The following is a 17,811-nucleotide window of genomic DNA, read 5'->3' on the forward strand; positions in this document are numbered from 1 at the left end:
CAATTACATATACGCAAATATAAAAACAATTTTGAAGCAATTATGAAGGTAATTAAAATTGTATCAGATAAATATATTTCGCAAAATAAACTGTTTCTTATGCTTGAAAATAAAAGAGATTATAATGCAATGAAGAAAGATTAAAATTTCACTGCAAGCAATATTATAAAATTGGAAAGCAACGAAGAAGAGATGGTCTTTGAATGCAGTTTTTGTGTATCTAACTATCTGTGAAACCTCTACCCAAGCTCTTTCTCATAACATCCATGTATTAAGAACCCTTGAGAGATACAGCTGTTTCTTCATCAGAAATTACACACAGTTCTATTTACTGATGGTACAAAAGCAGTCAGCATTTCCCTTCTATAGCACATCCCAAAACCAATGAAGTTTCACCAATGTAATGTTTTCGCCATCATTTTATGGGACTTCATAAAAGAGAAATTAATGAAAGAGAAATTAATGCAAGTATGCTGATTGCTTATCCTTTCTTTATAGAACATCAGTATTAAAGCTTTTTATTTCTGGAGCTGGAGCAATAGTACAGTGGGTAGGGCGTTTGCTTGCATGTGACCAACCTGGGTTCGATTCCCAGCATCCCATATGGTCCCCTGAGAACCACCAGGAGTAATTCCTGAGTGGAGAGCCAGGAATAACCCCTGTATGTTGCTGACCCAAACAGCAAAAATAAAAAAGGCTTTTTACTTCTGACCTAAGAGTCTCACTTCTTCTAACATAGTTTGCAAGCACATAACGGGAAAATGGAAAATTAAACCCCAAACACATATTATTACTATCAGATAGTAATAAGAAATCTAGTCAACATTTTTCATAAAAAATAATCAGACCACATATTCACAAACTTGAAGTTTATGAATCAATATACTTGTCACAATTCAAGGATCACAATTTATGAACCAATTATTCTAGAGTTTTATTGTTAATTTCTGATTCCTTTAAAAATTCAGCTATATAAAAACTTAATTCATAATATATGCAAGTATCAAATTGTATACTCTAAGCCTATACAGACTTAATGCCAATATAGACTTAAATCTCTACAGATTTAAGTTGTATATAGACATTGTGTACCTTAACCTATGTAGCCATAATGTGTACAATATATCTCAATGAAGATAAATAAGGTAAAGGTAAAGGTAAAGGCCCTCCCGTTGATTGTCGATTTGCTTGAGCGGGCCCAGTAACGTCTCCATTGGAGACTTTATTGTTACTGTGTCTGGCATATCGAATACTCTCGGTAGCTTGCCGGGCTCTCCGAGAGGGGCGGAGGAATCGAACTCGGGTCGGCCATGTTGGCCGCTTGTAAGGCGTTCGCAAAGGTTGTTACAGTGAAAAGTTAAAGTTAAGAAACAAATAGCTAAATAAGTGGAAAATACGCATCATTAAAATTATCGAAGATAAATAAAATATACTTTTATTTATGGAAAATATTAAAAGGTCAATACATTTAGGCTCATTATACAAATAATTAGTAATCATAATTAACAATGACTATTGGAATGCTAGGAGAACACTAGAGGTAACCATAAATTTAAATTTCTAAATGGTGCATGCAATCCAGGAGTATCTAAATATCTATCTTCAAATTGTATGCAGTCAACCATAAAGATCCTAATTTTAGCTTTCTACCCTATATTCTTTGTAGTCTTTCTAGTGAATCTTCAAATTCATAGTGGTGCCTATACAGTCTTTCCCAAATATTTTCTGACTCTATAAAAGGAGTAAAAGGGTGAATTATGAAATTTTTTGTCTTGCTCCTGTGCATTTATAAATTCCGAATCTGTCTTCTAGTTCTAATATCAACTCATGCTACACTTAAAAGTCTGAGAAGAATCTAAAAAAGATAATAACTAAATCCTTAGGGGCCTGAGAGATGGTACAGCAAGTAGGCTGCCTTGCCTGTGGCTGACCCAAATTCCATTCCAAGCGTCCCATATAGTGTCCCCAGCACTGCCAGCAGTGACTCCCAGGAGTAAACCGAGAATTGCAGGGTTTACAAAACAAACAAAAAGTCCTAAAAAAAAAGTCTTCAAATTTATTTGAAATATTTATTAATATTCTTAAGATAGTCATCATTTCTTTTTATACTTTTCACATATTCTGAAATTATATTCTTTCTAAAGTATCTTTACCCAGAATATTTCCCAAAAAGTAGAAATGAACAGGCAGCAATCTACAACAAATTTTACTCATAATTCTTTCCAATGTCTTTAAAAAGAATGATGAAAATTAATTACCCATTATTAGTTACCCTAGAAACCCATTATACAAGCATAATATTACCCAAAGTAAATAACTAATGAATTTCAATATTTGCATAAAAATATGTGAGATCTCTATAAATCTGTTATACCATTTTATTCCCTATTGTTATAATTTCTTTATTACTGTATATATTTGCTGTATTAACCAGACTTCTTTCTTACACAAATAATATTAAAGTCCAAACTAACAAAAGGTCAATTCTGTTGATACTATTATGAGTCAACATTTAAATATTTTTCTCAGTGTGTGTTATCACAATAGATTAATAATCTTAACATGTGTCTTTTTTTTAAAAAAACAGAGCATTCTAATAAAAATCATATTTAATTATAATTAATAATATATTATAGAAATTTCTGTTATATATGTAACAAAATAGATACATTAATTATAAATATAAACAACTAAGAGATATTTACAAATAATAATTGAGTAAATTATAGATAATAAGTTTCTAATAAAATTAATCATTATTAATTTTTAATTTAGGGCATTTACCTTGCACGCAGCCACCTAACTGACTCAGTTTCACTTGCTCCGCCCCTCTCAGAGAGCCCAGCAAGCTACTGAGAGTATTTTGCCCGCATGGCAAAGCCTGGCAAGCTACCAGTGACGTATTGGATATGCCAAACACAGTAACAACAAGTCTCACCAAGGAGATGTTACTGGGCCACTTGAGCAAATCGATGAACAATGGGAGGACAGTGACAGTGACAGTGAATTTTTAATTAATTTATTTTAAAATGGTTTTTGAGCCATACCTGGTGCTTTTGGCTCAGTGCTAGGAAGCAACCCTGATGGGACATGGGGGACCATGCTGTGTCAGGGATCAAATCGGGGACCCAGGATACAAGGCACGCACCATAGCCCTTTGAAATACATACCAGACCTATATAATTTACTTTAAATAAAGTCATTTTCATATTACTAATATGGAATATCAAAAGGAAAGAGACTATACCTTGGAGTCAAGTACGAATTTACCAGCTACACAGTTTACTAGCTATTGTTTTTTTGCTTTATTGGGGGGGCTCACACCAAGCGATGCTCAGGTGTTACTCCTGGCTCTGCACTCAGGAATTACTCCTGTCAGTGTTTGGGGGACCATATGGGACGTCAGGGATTGAACTCGGGTCAGTCGCATGCAAAGCAAATGCCTTCCCTACTGTACTATCACTCTGGTCCTACTAGCTAAATTAGGCAAATTACTGTTCTCTAATATGTTCCATCCTTCATTGGTAACAAGTACATAAAAATTCTTATTTTGCATAATTGTTATCATGGAATGTTGCATAGTATGTTCCAGAAATAGTATCCAAAACAACTCTTGTTACAGATACTACATATCTATTATTAGGTGAGTTTGTCATTAAGAATAAGATACTTAATTTTCATTTATTAAGCTACGATAAGTTATTTTTGTTAGAGTTTATTTCTACTATATGAGCTAGTTGTCAAATCTGGGGATCCTTGGAATGCTTCAATTAATTAATGTTCAATTAATAAGTGACTAATTAAAATATCACATTTGTATAATTAGGAACACTTAAAATCTGAAGAGACAAGCCAAAATTATTTCAATTCATTTTGTTATAAAACTTTCATACTTATATATAACTAGACATTGAAAATGTATGGGAGAAGAGCATAATTATTTGTCTATAGGTAACAGGATTGCATACATTTAATAGATTAATTCAGTAACAAATTTGGAAACTTTCCAACACATCTATTATGTAAGTAAGTAAGTAAGTAAAGGCCCTCCCGTTGATCATCGATTTGCTCGAACAGGCCCAGTAACGTCTCCATTGGAGACTTTGTTGTTACTGTGTTTGGCATATCAAATACGTCACAGGGGGCTTGCCAGGCTCTGCCGTGCGGGCGAGATACTCTCAGTAGCTTGCCGGGCTCTCCGAGAGGGGCAGAGGAATCGAACTCGGGTCGGCCATGTTGGCTGCATGCAAGGCAAACGCCCTACCACTGTGCTATCGCTCCAGTCAATCTCTTATGTAATATATATATATATATATATATATATATATATATATATATATAAAGGCCCTCCCGTTGATCGTCGATTTGCTCGAGCGGGCCCAGTAACATCTCCATTGGAGACTTTGTTGTTACTGTGTTTGGCATATCGAATACTCTCGGTAGCTTGCCGGGCTCTCCGAGAGGGGCGGAGGAATCGAACTCGGGTCGGCAATGTTGGCCGCTTGTAAGGCGAACGCCCTACCCGCTGTGCTATCGCTCCAGCCAATATATATATATATATATATATATATATATAGTGTAATGAAGGCCACTTGTTTATATAAAGAGTAATAAGCCTGTTTGACGAGGTGTAGAAGAAATGAGAAAAAGTTTATAGGTAGGTAGGCCAAGCATTTAAAACATTATACATACTAAGATCTGAGTGATTTTGCCACCTCACAACTTGTGGTTCAGTATTATTAATGTAATGTGGTTAAAAAGCTTTTGTTAATTAATAATACTATCATAATATATTACAGAAGTTACTTTATATTTTAACATTTGTCATATGGGAGGAATTAATAAATTATCAGCCCATGAAATCCTTTAAGTAATAGGAACCAGATCATTATCAGTACAAAGTATAACAACATAATTCATACTGAGCACATCATACTTAGCCAGATGAAAAATGAAAAATCACAATCAATATTTACATGGGACATATATTGACATGACAGAACACCTCATTCACAGCTGACTAGTAAAATGTCTATCTAAAAATGTAATACCTGAAAGAAGTATATAGACAACTGTCATAGATTTAAGTGGCATGAATAAATAGAGAATTAAATCACAAATATATTCCAACAAGTGTGTAATAGTAGGAGTCACATGACCTTATTTTGTTGTGAATATTTTGTTTTACAATGAACTCATAAAAACAAATTACTGAGAAAAACATATTATTCCCAAACGCAATTTCATGAATTATTTGTCAATTATTAATCCACTTCATCATTTGACATCCCGTTACTCATCAATTTGCTCGAACGGGCCCCAGTAACATCTCCATTTGTCCCTGTTGCGTGCTAGTGTAGCCCAATAGCGTCTACTTGTTCCAGGAACACGAAGAGCCTCAAACCAATCATTCAGGGTCTTGACGAAGAAGTCTGACCATCTCGTACATGGGTGGCCATGCGATCTTTTGACTTCCCATGGAATCCAGTCAGTAACGGCTCTGGTTCAGCAATAGTCTCCAAATTGCATTATATGTCCAGCCCATCTGGTTTTTGATGCCTTGGCAAATCAGATAGCGTTCCTGATTCTCAATCATAGATGGAGGTTGGAACTCTGGATTCCTTCTCTCACTTGAGTGAAGTGTGATACTCCAAGCATAGCTCATTTTTTAAAAAATTTTATTGAATCACCATGTGATATACTTACAAGCTTTCATGTTTTTTACAATCACACAATCATCAAACACCCATCCCTCCACCAGTGCACATTCCCCACCACCAATATCCCCAGTATACCCCTCCTTTCACACCCTCCCTCTGCCTCCATGGCAGACATTATTCCCCATAATCTCTCTACTTTGGGGCATTATGGTTTGCAATACAGACACTGAGAGGTTATCATGTTTGGTCCTTTATCTACTTTCTGCACACATCTCCCATCCCGACCGATTCCTCCTTGCTCCATAGCTGGAAGCCTGTCTCATGAGCAAAGGGGAGAAGGCAGCTGGAATAGAGAAGGGATATCTAAGCATAGCTCTTTCGATTCCTCTTTAGGAGATGAATAGTGTTCTCATCCTGTTTTCGTAGGCCCAGGGCTCTGAGGCGTATGTCAATGCAGGAAGAACAGTAGAATCGAAGAGATGTGCCTGGAGCCGGAGATTCTTCTTCCTCTTAGCTATTTCTCCGAAGCTCTTGAAAGCGTTCCAAGCTGCTCTCTTCCTCCTGTGCAACTCGGGTGCCAGGTCATTCGTCATGTTGACTTCACTACCTAGGTACACATAACTGCTACATTCGGAGATGTTCATTCTGTTGAGAGTGAAAGAAACAACAGAAACGAGTCCGTTTCTCATAAACATTGTCTTCGTGAGATTAGCTGCAGTCTGACCTTTCCACATTCACAGTCGAAGTCGGCCAGCATTTGCGCCGCTAGGCTAATATGTTTGGTGTTACTAGAACGATGTCATCAATGAAGCGGAGGTGGTGTAGTTGCCGACTGCCTATCATTACTACCATTCCTTCCCATTCCAGTTGTTCCATGACATTCTTGAGTTAATTAATAATAATATATTGATGTATTATTAATAATAGTATATTAATCACTGTCACTGTCCTCCCATTGTTCATCGATTTGCTCAAGCGGACCCAGTAACACTGTGAAACTTATTACTGTGTTTGGCATATTGAATATTGATAGCTGTCATATAAGGGGAAGAAAACACTTAATTTCTCTTTAAATTACATTTTCCACCTAGCAAAATGTTAAAAAGTTTGTACCAACAGAGATATTTTTTAAAATAAAGTAGCCATTTTTTTTAAATTCTTCTCCACCCTTCTCTACCACAGCAACCTTGATCTCCATTTTTGTTTTTCTCAATTCCTTTTAAGTGTTCTGTAAACAAATGCCTTGCTTCTAAAAACTTGCAAATTTCTATATGAGATATTCAATGACAGAAGTGTGAAAAATATTATACATTTGAGACTAGACACAGTTTTCAGTAAAATACATAACCGTACTTTAAATTCAAGAGTATAATATTCAAGCAATAAAAAGCACTCCAAGATATTTAAAATAACAGCTATGGTTTTATTATTTTTCTTATAAATATTCAAAATTGGGAATACGAAGACTAAAAAATTGTAAAAACATGATTGTGCTATTATCTAAACCACAGATTTGCAATTTATAACTTTGTCCTTACTACACTAAGAACACTTTTTTTTTTAATCTCAATGTAAATGTCTTTTAAACCAAGATACAATAAATGCTAAATTTTAGACCTAGGAACACAAATAAATGCCCAATTTTCTCCTCCAGACTTACCACTCACTACCTCATGATACTAAGGGGTCAGTTTAAAGTGAGGGAGAAGGGTTTTGAATTCATCTTCTATTTAGAGAACTAACAAGTAAGTCAGTACATTACTTCTAAAGAGTAGATCTTATTTTAGTTAAGAAAGATTAACTGAAACTCTAGTTTTAAAAGATAAGAAATTTGGGGGGCTAGAAAGTACAGCTAGTAGGGTGCTTACCTTTCACACAGCCAAGTTAGGTTCAATCCCCAGTACCACATATGATACCCTCCATTCACCCCAGTACCACAAGAAGTGATCCCAGAGCACCACAAGGTGTGACCCAAAATACCTACAGAGTTAATAATAATGATGATGTTAATAATAATAGGGGATTCAATGTCGTGACTCTGGAAGCTCCAGGGATAAAGACATTCCAAGATTTATTCAGTTAACAGCATCACAGGGAATCCAAGTGTTTTCTGTGTTTCTCTGTTGTCTTTCTTAAGTAATCAACAATATCTTAACCTGGACCACCTGGAAGACTGCCACAATTCCAGATGTCACAAACTGACAAGGTAACATAGAACCAAAATGTAAGATATTTTCCCCTGTGCAAATATTTTCATCGAAAAGAAGCATTTATCTGTAAGATTATTTATCTGTAAAATTATTCATCTGTAAGCACTTATCCTGTAAGATTACATGGCTGAATAAAACATTATAATGAGAAATGAAACTATTATAATTGGTTAAACTAATTAAGAATTCACCCTCGAGAATGAAGGACAACTCAATGGAAGTGTACTCTACCAATAAGGAAAAATAAAGGGAATTAGTGCTAAAATAACCATTAATACTTTCTACAACCCAGCCTTTGAAGTCAAGGTAATTTGAGTGGTTTTTTTTTTGTTTGTTTTTTGTGTTTTTTTTATAGCTGTTTGGTTTGTTTCTTGTTTATTTTTAAGTAATATTTTTGACACATCATATAAGGATGTGCATATTGTATGAATGAAACCTAATCATGAACATTGCAATTGTATATTTCATGGTGATTATTTTTTTAAAAATCCACAAACATATTGTTTATTGAGGAGAAAATAACGTACTAAAAATCATTTCAACTATCAAACACTATACCTACATACTTTTTAACCTTTTGGGGAAAACATAATCAAGCTTCTCAACCACTGTACTGGTTAGAATAATGTAATTAAACCCATAATGTAATTAAACCCATTTTATATGCAAGAAAAAAATTAAAGATGTCCATAGTAGTTATTCTAGTAAAAAATATTCCAATATAAATCACCTGTGTCAACTTCCCTCTAATAATCACCTCAAGTTCTCTCCTGTTCTCAGCCTCTCTTCTTAACAGGTGCCTTTTTGCATTTGATTATTGTAATTAGGATCCTCTGTTTGCAGTGCTCAGGCTCTATGAGTTATAGATCTATAACTACACCTCTACAATACTCATGTATCCAAGGCGACTGATCCTTGAATCTATTACTACACTTTAACCTCTTCGAACTTCTCTCCTCATTTTTCTCCTTCCCTGGCTTTATTCATTTCTACAGTCTAGAGTCAACAGTTTGCCTGCCTTTGATACTTTGTATTCTCTTGTCCTGTTGTTATATATACCACAGGTAAGTGAAATCAGCCAACATTTGTTTTTCTGACTAAATTCACTTATAGTGGTTGAATCCCTTCTTCATATTTTATAATTTATGCAACTGCTTAGTGTTTTGAGTGTCAACTATCCTTTTTTTTGAGAAACAGACATAAATGCGACTATAGAATATAGACACAAACAGATATGACTTAAACTATTCTAAACAGGTGTGTATTTTGAGAAATACAGAGAAAATGTATATGAGAAATACCTGTGCATATCTAAATCAATGGTAGAAAACAATGAATATTATTATATTTTTCCCTTAAATTTCTATACTTCCTTCTTTCCTGCTTCCTTTAATCAAAAGTCCAGTAATTTTTCAAGAACTATGGCCTGGATTTGACTCTCTCTATATATATAAGTTATCAAGTTGAAAAAGTCTTTAACAAGGTCAGAGAGACAGAACAGGTTTAAGGCACTATCTTGCATGCAGACAACGCCAGTTCATTCCCTTCCACTACATATTATCCCCTGAGCACTGAGCCAGGAGTGATCCCTGAGCTTTTCCAGACGTGTGCCCCCCACAAAAAGTATTTTAAAACAATGATAATAAAAAGGCATATTTGGTATTTAATGCTTCATTCTACAAATTTAACACTAGTTTATTAAAACAGGTTACTCTAATCACAACATACATGTACATGTGCACATACATTTTTTTATTAAATGATTAAAATTATGTCAATTAAAAATCAACATATAGGGGCTAGAGCGATAGTACAGTAGGTAGGGTGTTTGCCTTGCATGCAGCTGACCCGGGTTCAATTTCCAGCATCCCATATGGTCCCCTGAGCATCGCCAGGAGTATTTCCTGAGTGCAAAGCCAGGAGTAACCCCTGTGCATCACCGTGTGTGACCCAAAAAGAAAAGAAAATCAACATATAACATCACTAATTTTTTTTTAAAAAAGACAAAACAAGTTTTTAGTTGGCTGACAAAGGTTGGATACTCTGAAAGACTCTGAACTCTCTCTACATTTTGTTTCAAACTAAATGTGCCATCTCCACCCAGACATACACGTGTTTCAATAAGACTGAACTAACAATACACTCTACCATTTTGTGGTGACTTCCAGCTCCCTTACTTTGTTATTGCAGAATCCACTGTCTGGAACATCCTTCTCACCACTGTTCATAAGCATGACTCATCTCAGACACCATTCACCCTTCCAAATATTTCCAAACCCCAGGATACATTAGATATGCCTTTTTTTAATTCCCAAATTCCTTGTTCTACAATTTATCACAGAATTCTGAGAGTAGCTACTTGTGCATCTGCCTCAGTCACTTTAATTACTCCTGAGGCTATTTCTTGTATACAAGGAGAATTTCAATAACTGTGCTAAATGTAATGAAATAAAAAGTATTTTTATATACTAAACTCCACTGGAATACTATGAATCTTCAGAAAATTAATAACTGGGAAAACTTCAGTTTTCACCTAGAAATACTTTGACATACAATAATATTTAGTCAAGTGACATGCTTAGTGCTTTATCACATTTTCCCATATAAGTATCAAAACAACTCTAAGAAGAAGAAGTGTTTTCACCTGTTTTAAAGATGAGGCTACTGAGGTACAGATAAGTTATCTAATTTTTCAAAGACCAGCAGCAAGTCATGAAGCTGGAACTGCACTGAGGTTTCTTAACCCCAAACCTCCTGTTCTATTATATTACATAACAAATATTATTTTTCATGGAGAGGCCAGCAAGCTACCCACGATGTAGTCAACATGCCAAACACAGTAACAACAAAGTCACAATGGAGATGTTACTGGGCCCGCTTGAGCAAATCGATGAACAATAGGAGGACAGTGACAGTGATAGTGATAGATTATTTTCATGGGTTGGAGCTATAGCACAGCGGGTATGGCGTTTGCCTTGCACACGGCCGACCCGGGTTGAGTTCTTTTGTCCCTTTCAGAGAGCCCAGCAAGCTACCGAGAGTATCCTGCCTGCATGGCAGAGCCTGGCAAGCTCCCCATGGCATAGTCGATATGCCAAAAACAGTAGCAACAAGTCTCACAATGGAAACATTACTGGTGCCTTCTTGAGCAAATCAATGAACAACGGGAGGACAGTGTAGTGCTACATAGATTACTTTCATATGTTAATCATTATTTTTGTTTATTTTTGGCCACACTGAGCAATGCCTAGGGATCACTCCTAGTGCTTCACTCAGAAATCACTCATCGCATTACTCATAAGACCAAGTAAAATGCCAGGAATTGAACCTAGGTCGGCTACATGCAAAGTAAGTGCACTACTCACTGTACTATCACTCCAGCCCCTGTTAATCATTCTTAATTGGACATGATCTTAAAAAGCTACAGAAAAACTAAACACTGTATGAAAAAGGGTAGCACTTGTATTAACATTAGAATAGACAACAGAGTCTTTTATTTAAACTTTACTGGAATTCTTTTTATTCATTATCAACAGCAATCGTGCTAAGAGCTTACAGTGAGATAGGTGAAACCTGCTTTGCTGTTCATGTGATACAGTACCCTGACAGACCTCTTGATAGTATTTCCTTAAATGAACTATTTTTTATTTTGCGCAATGTTGCAGTCCTTCCCCACATTAAGTAGAATGTTAATGATTATATTGTTACAAAGAAGTTAATAATGTACTTAAAATCAATGAAGTGTATACTTATTAAACTATTTGTTTTTAAAATATTATGCTGTGTTTATAAAACTTTCATCATGATTTAAATGTATTCTTTTAAATACATGAGCTATTATATTTATATAACAATTCTTCCATATATGTTAAAAACAGTTCACTACTGCCAGGAGTAGATAGCTCAATGACTACATGATTGACGAAATCATTGTCATGATGGGGCTCCTGCTTCAACCACCAGCACTGCATAATCCACCGTGCACTGCCAAGAGTGACAGTCCTGAATCTCAAACTAGGAGAATCCCCCAGGCACCTCTAAGTGTGGCCCTGCACCCTCAATCACCCAGGCAAAAATACAGTTCATAAATGCATTAATACATTTAGAAATAAGTATTAAAAATTGTCACATGGCAAGAAAAAAAACATTCAATAGAACAAAAGAGAAAAAGACAATAATCTTAGTTACCAAAGCAGATATTGCTGCAAATATCTCATTTAAAATGAAATATTAATAGCTACTTGTGTTTAAATACAAAGGATGAAACATGTTTCAAAAATAAAGGGTGCTGGGAGGATCCTCCCAGGATGGGAGATGCATGCTGAAAGTAGACTATAGACCGAACATGATTGCCACTCAATGCCTCTTTTGCAAACCACAGCACCCAAAAGGAGAGAGAGAACAAAATGGAATGCCCTGCCACAGAGGCAGGGTGGAACTGGGGGGGAGACTGGGGATGGGAGGGATACTGTGATCAGTGGGGGTGGAGAATGGGCACTGGTGGAGGGATGGGTACTTGATCATTGTATAACTGAAACCCAAGCCCAAAAATTTGTAAGTCTACAACTGTACCTCATGGTGTTTCACTAATAAAAAATTTAAAAAATTTAAAAAAAAAATAAATGCAGACATATATGTATGTATATACATATATACATACTTCAAGATGTATTTGCTATACATTGATAAATATACAAGAGTACAGAATGATACCAATATGAAATAACTCCAACTCCGTAAGTATTAAAATTCAAACCAGTATAAGGAAAAGGAAAACTAAAATGCTTGGGTTTTATAGGGTAGTAGTTCACAGTTCTATTATACCTTCAATTCAGATATGTGTTTAATGGCAAAAGTATTAACTGATGCAAAATCATTTCCAATGTAAATTTTAGCACTACCACTATTGGAGAAATATAAGGTACTCTATTTTTGTAATTACATTAATAAATTGTGCAAAATTGATGTGTGCGATTGTTTTAAAAACATTTAATTTTCAATAATGGATGTATTTCTTAAATACTAATGAAATCTTAAGTTAAAGAATTTGAACAGGTAATTTTTTTTTATTTTTCAGTGCACTGATTTTTTAAGTCTTGATAGACTGCATGAACAGGTTTAAACTCATTGATTCATGCTGTTACATACAAGTCTATAAATCTGCTTAAAATTGAGTGTGATTTAAGATCAAAGATTTTATAGAAGCTAGTTGATAATATTCAGAGACTGATTCATAATTTCATTATAAGATGCTCAAATGACTGAAGCACATGCTTGGCATGCAGGAGGCCTGGGTTCAATCCCTGGCACCACATGGTCCTTGGAGCACTGCCAGAAGTGAGTCTCCAGCACAGAGTTGGAGTAGCTCCTAAGTACCACTAGCAAGTTCCAAAAATGGAATATTTCAGAGATATAGCATTGTTACAGAAATATCTCATAGATCTCTATATAAAGTTAAAAATGTGTAAAATGAAACAGAAATTCGATGCCTATATTCAAAGGGAAAATTACATATTTTTCATATGATTTCAAGAGATGACAGTAGCATGAATTCATGCAAACTTTATCTTTTATTTTTTATTGCAGTTTAGTTGACATGGTTATAATTGCATTAACATTGAGGGTAGCACTGTCCTCCCGTTGTTCATCGATTTGCTCGAGCGAGCCCAGTAATGTCTTCATCATGAGACTTGTTGTTACTGTGTTTGGCATATCGAATACATCACGGGTAGCTCACCAGGCTCTGCCTGGCATCTGCCTGGCATCTCAGTAGCTTGCCAGGCTCTCCGAGAGGGGCAGAGGAATCGAACTCGGATCGTCCATGTTGGTTGCATGCAAGGCAAATGCCCTACATTGAGGGTACCCGTGTACAAACTTTCTGCACTCCATCAGCACAGCGCCCAACACCCTCCGCCACTATCCCCATGTTCCCTTTAACCTACCTCTTCTTCACCCCACCCATCCCTCCTTCACCGCTTGCTAATTTAAGTTGGACCCAAATTTATTTTATTCATTTATTGGTTTGGGGACCAATCCTAACTGAGCTCAGGACTTACTCCTGGCTCAGGGGTCACACCTGGTGGTGTTTGGGTTGCCAGATAGGGTGCCAAGGAGAGAACCTAGGATGGCAGAATACAAGGCAAGGCCTGACCATCTGCAGTACCTTTCCAGCTCTGATAAGAACTTCCTTTAGCGAATAAGAAAATGAATATCCAAAGTTTATATTTTTATTTTTTTATTTTGCAGAGATTTACCCTGAATTTTGTGATCATGTTCAAAGGTATATACTCAGCTATTTTAAGAGCTATTATAAAAGTAAAGGCTGAAAATAATATTGAATAAATTAGCTCAAAACTAAAAAAATATTCACCATAAAACATGCTGTATAAAGAAAAACCCCAGGACACATTTACTCATATGCATATGAAAACAGTATTTAACAACACAATCTTATCAGTACAAATCTGAGTAGCAACTCTTTCTATCTGGTTAGATAAAAAATTATATTTCCTCATATGTGCATGTTATATAATTTTAAGTTAATATGCTAACTTTAATAATAATATAGTATATCTTATGTGCATATAAGAGAATTATGTATCAACAAAGTGATCTATTTTTCTACTTGTCATAGAGATAATTAAACCTGTCTGACACTCTGATTTCTAGTCTCTGTCAATGACTAGCCGCTACTGCTATGAAAAAAAATCTCTAATGTTAAATTTAATTTCTATAAATAAAAATAACTGGAAAATAACAATTTAATAAATAATTTTTGGTCTCATACATTAAAAACAAAGTAATAATTATTGAATATGTTTAAAATGTTAAATATGGCAAAAACCAAATAACCTATGACCTCAGGAAAGTGCTAAGTTCATATGTATTTCACTAGAAAATCACCAAGATTTTTTCATTATCTTAACTGTTACTTTGTTCTTCTGGGGGTATCAAATATTAAATCTTATAGTCCTAATTTTCATGAAATGAAAGTCATTTCATTTCATCAAAGTAATTTAAATACAGGGCTTGAACCAAATATTTTTGATCAAGGTCTTTGTGCATTAAATTGTTAGGACCCACTCTAGGCAATAATGCCTGTACATGTTAGACAAGAAAATGGCAAAGCAAAATTTTTACATAAGTGCCCGAATGAATCCCACCAAAATTCCTACTGCATGACTTCTCTACATCTTAATGTGAGTTAATTGTAAGTATATGCTTTATTTTCAGTGTCACAATAACTGTGATGTCTTGAGTTATTTTCTTTCATTCTTTATATAGTATTTGGGCTGGAACGATAGCACAGTGGGTAGGGTGTTTGCCTTGCATGCGGCCGACCTGGTTGGCCCAGGTTCAATTCCTCTGCCCCTCTCAGAGAGCCCAACAAGCTACCGAGAGTATCTCACCCACACGGCAAAGGCTGGCAAGCTACCCGTGACATATTCGATATGCCAAACACAGTAACAACAAGTGTCACAATGGAGACGTTATTGTGCCCGCTCGAGCAAATTGATGAACAACGGGAGGACAGTGCTGTATAGTATTTTTTAACAGTCAGAATTGCAAAATATAAATCACAGTTGAAAATTCAAGATTAACAAATGTTGGAAACGTTTCATTGAAAAAATTCAAAGCTCTTTGTTTTAGTTTGTTATTGTTAACATCTGGTTTATAGTCCCTTTTTATAGTATTTACAATTAATGGAGTTTTCTAAGGGAGGTTAAAGAACATTGTGAAGATAATACTGTCAAGTCCTGGTTTAGACAATTTTAAACATGCATGCCGTCCTTGTCCAAAACTAACATTTGTGTTATTGCACCATTAAGTTCAATCATTAAAGTTTTGTCAGCATAATATTTAGTCAATTGATGAAGATTAGAAAAATACGAAGACAAAGAAAACTGCAAAAACTATTCACTCTCTAACCACTGTGCAATTATTATCAATGACTACTCAAATGCTTCGCATACAAGGTATTATTTGTAGTGTGTTGTGTAGTAAATTCAACGTAGTAAAAAGCAGTCAATGTAAACAGCCCCCTTGTCATATGAGAGTTGACTGCAATCCTAAGTCTGTTATTTTCTTTCCCTTTTTTTTTTCATTTTCCAGCTATGGAAATAGAGCTCAGTTATTTCTGCATGAATGCAAGGGAAATGATGCTGTCATTTCTTACAAAGCTATTTATTTCATGTCATTGACATATTACAGCTATTTTTAATAAAAAAAAACTGATATAGCATTATCTCACTTACTTCAGTGTTTGAAGGACTTTGTAGAGTCTTATTTATTTATACAGAAATCTGCCAACTGAGAGGCATCATCTTGCTTTGAAGGGCCTCCTGTCGGCAAACTGAGCAGTACTGTGATTATAAGAATTAAAACATTGCACAGCATCTGAAAGAAAACATACACAACCCTACAGTGGAGAACTGTAGGATTTCAACTTGCAAAAAACATTATTGAAATAAGGAGAAGACTTTCAAAAGTTTCAAAGCATATTGCTCACTGGGAGAATCTGTAATAGTTTTTATCATTCTTCATATATCTCCATGAGATCTGTTTTATAAATAATGTACAGTTTCTGCTGATTATAGCACATATCTCTACGTGGACAAAACAGCATTTCAATGCACTAATAAATTAGTTGACAAACAATTGATTTCCTAGATTAATATCTCATTTTTGTAACTTTCTAGGGTCAAAGAGATGGTCTTTGACTAGAAAATCAATCTCAAAAAGCATAAACCTAATCATGGTCTGTACTTTCACCATGGATATGGATACTGATTAGTTCTTTGTTCATAATGCCCTCAACGCAAATTATATTCATGAGTGAATATTTGTCAATTACAAATCATTTAATTTTATCCTAGAATTTTTCAATACCTATCATAAAACAGGGGAAACAACTGGACATTTAATAGTCAGTGCTATTAAATATCCTTCAACGTTTGCTTACCTGCAAAGACCACAGAGCATAATAAAACCTGCTAAGAGAATTGCAGTGATGCATGACACCATTAAGAATCAAAATATTTGCATAAAAAGAAACCATTTTGTGGCACTCTAAGCTTCCACGAGGTACAATCTTAGTCTGTGTAATAAATGACAGCTTTGGTAAACCACCTGTACTTAGCACTTTTTAAACAGCTTAGAGAGTTAAAATTGTTCAATGAAGCTGCTCAGAGTTGAATTCTAGAGAAGTGAATGAAAACTGGCAAAAGGAATAAATAGTGTGTACCTGTAATACTATTTCTGATCCAGCCTATATCTCCTCATCTAACTGCTGGAGAACCAGGGAGGTGGGGGCAAGGGCGAGGGGTGAATGTAAGGTCTTAGGACATGAATAGCTGCATGTCAGGCAATAATCCTGGAGAGATTTCTTTCACAAGTCCTGGGAATACTCCAAGTAGGGATCACAGTCAAAGGGACAGCTGTCTATAACCGTGTCTGAAAATAGTTATTTGGGGCAACCACTGCTGCCATTCTTGTGTGTTCCTAAAATCCCATGTATGGTGCTCAAAAGCAAGATTTCTAGTTGAAAGAATGAAAGACCTGTAAACACAATGTTTTTCAAAACTTCATTTCTCAAAGAGCAAATAAATTCGGAGAATGCGCTAAGCTTCAAAGCACTATAAAATGATACCATATGGACCATTTACCTCTGATATTTTTAAGTACAGTAAGTTCTACTAAATTGGAATAATATAAAATACCATTTCTATAGGAAAAGTCATGGTCATGGTCCTCCGTTACTCATCGATTTACTCGAGTGGGCCCAGTAACGTCTCCATCATGAGACTTGTTGTTACTGTGTTTGACATATTAAATACATCATGGTAGCTTGCCAGGCCTTGCTGGGCAGGTGAGATACTCTCGGTAGCTTGCCAGGCTCTCTGAGAGGGGCGGAGGAATTGAACTGGGCTCAGCCCAGCCAG

The 17,811-nt window shown here is 35.4% G+C and overlaps 1 protein-coding gene across 5 annotated transcripts in view; it reads right to left on the reverse strand.

The window, feature by feature from the left end:
- ERBB4 (erb-b2 receptor tyrosine kinase 4) overlaps positions 1 to 17,811 on the reverse strand; it is a 1,197,143-nt gene that overhangs the window by 1,156,167 nt on the left and 23,165 nt on the right. The gene's annotated exons all lie outside the window — the stretch shown is intronic.

This window comes from Sorex fumeus, unplaced genomic scaffold (assembly GCF_029834395.1).
Source record: "Sorex fumeus unplaced genomic scaffold, SorFum_2.1 ptg000014l, whole genome shotgun sequence".
NCBI classification, from domain to species: domain Eukaryota; kingdom Metazoa; phylum Chordata; class Mammalia; order Eulipotyphla; family Soricidae; genus Sorex; species Sorex fumeus.